A 2,277-nucleotide genomic window follows, 5' to 3' on the forward strand; every position below is an offset into this window, starting at 1 on the left:
ATGTTTAATTGAAAAACACTTCTTTAAATGTTTATAGTTTTGTTGTTTGGTTGGGTGTTTCATGGGCATTTCAAGTAATACCCCATAAAGTTATCTTTCACCTCAGTTTACAATGCTCCAGGTAAAACATTAGGGCATTGGGAGAAACCAGAATTTGAAATTTTCCCTAAAGCCTCATACACAAAAATCCAAATGTTTCTATTTCTTAATGGTAAAACATTATGACTAGAATTTATAAACACTCCTACTGGTGAAGAGGTCGACTAAATGAGTTTCAGACTTCATGTAGGGTATTATTATATTTCCACTAACAACTTTCTCTTACAAGTGATAATCCACTTCTATTTGTTTGATTTTCTTATAAAACATTGGATTGGAGGAATGTGAATAACTACTTGATTATCACAAAACAACTGAATGAGAGTTAAAATAGCTATTCCTATCTTATGTAATAGATGCTTTAACCACATCAACTCACAAGTCACAAGTAGTATGGGCCATGGATTTGTACTTTGTCTCAACTCAACATCCCTGTATAACCCCCTAAAGAGAGTTTTAATTCTTTCTTTTTTATACAACTCTCGACCTGAAACACCATTTAAACAACGTAACACTCTAATGATAACTTCGCAATGGATTGACCTCAGATTCTACATAAACTGGATCAACAATTCAATACTAAAAGAAATATCTGGTCCTGTAATTGTGAGATAAATTAGTTTGCCTACACTAACTCTTGTACTTTCCATGATCAGCTAAAAGCTCCCCCTCACTATTAGACATCTTTATATTTGGATTTATATATAGGGATATCTATTGAATTTGCCCCTAATAGATTTGTTTCTTCCAGAAAATCAACCACATATAGTTGATGGTGACCTTTAATTAGTCTTGCAAAGAGCAAGATTGTTTCTTAAGTTGACTAATCAAGAGGTGCTACAAGGAAAATAGAAGATCTTCCCTAACATGGTCCAAACTTGTCTACTGGTAGTAAAACTGATAACATGAACTAGAACAGCCTTAGAAAATGTGGCAAGAAGCCAAGAGATGAGTAATAGTTTATCCCAGGCTATGTATTTTGGATTAATTTTAGTCAATTAAGATGATGATGTGGTGGCAATTTTTGATGGACAAGAAAGGGTACCATTGACCTAACCAATGAGTTTGTAGCTAACGAGTGCATTTTCATCTTGCTAACACTAGGTAAGGTATGTAAATGGATCCATCCAGAGAAGTTGTGATTAACTAGCCGAGGTACACACTTACTTTACTAGGCATGCATGATAGGGCCTACAATGATGGTTGGGATGATGAGCAAGCATCGATGTTGGTAGATAGCATTAGGGGTGCAAATCAGGCGGGTTGGGCCGGGTTTATGGTCAATCCACACCCAACCCTAGAGCTGGCAATTGGACGGGTTGGATTGGATTCAGTTTAGGTTGAGTTTCAACCCAATCCATCTAATCCGCCAATCCATTAATGACCCAATTAGATAGAATTAAATGGGTTGGGTTCAACCCAAACCCATCTGAACCCAACCCAACCCAACCCATTTAGATAAAATAATGAAAATTACACAAAAATAATAAAAATTGCAGAAAATAAAATAGAAATAAAAAAAACAAAAAAAATGCATAAAATTAATAAATATGACATAAAAACTAAAAAAAAAACTGAAATTACATAATTATATAGTAAAACTTATAGAAAAACATAGAAAGTGAAGAAAAATAACAGAAATTACAAAAAACAAAGAAAAACTAGAAATTGCAGAAAAAAAGAGCAGAAATTCGAGAATGATATAAAAAATCATAGAAAAACATAGAGTGAAGAAATATAATAGAAATTACAGATTATATAAATAGCTACCGGAAAATTACAAAAATTTGTAGAAAAATCATTGTTGGGCAAAATGCCTCTCATCGTATATAAGGATACTTGTCGTTTAGATATCTAGCGAACAATAACAGTAGCCCTGACACGAATTTGGACCAACCCGACATGACAGTCCGCGGGCCGTGCTAGGCCCGACACAATCGTGCAGGCCGTGCTAGGCCTGGGGTCTTAGGTCCACAAGCCGGGCCAGCCCGGCACGACCAAGCAAGCTGTCAATCCGTTGGGTAGTTTGACCCAGTTTGCAAAGAAAAAATGGCTTTCAGACAATTGGGTAGTTTGTCCCGAAAGCCACATTTTTCCAAAAATTGTTGAATTGGTCAGCAATATGCTAACTTAGGTAATCAAACCGTTGACCCGTTCAACCCAAACAGTGGTATTTGA

Source organism: Nelumbo lutea, chromosome 8 (genome assembly GCF_056320005.1).
Source record: "Nelumbo lutea isolate HS-2025 chromosome 8, American lotus-T2T, whole genome shotgun sequence".
In the NCBI taxonomy this organism is placed as follows: Eukaryota; Viridiplantae; Streptophyta; class Magnoliopsida; order Proteales; family Nelumbonaceae; genus Nelumbo; species Nelumbo lutea.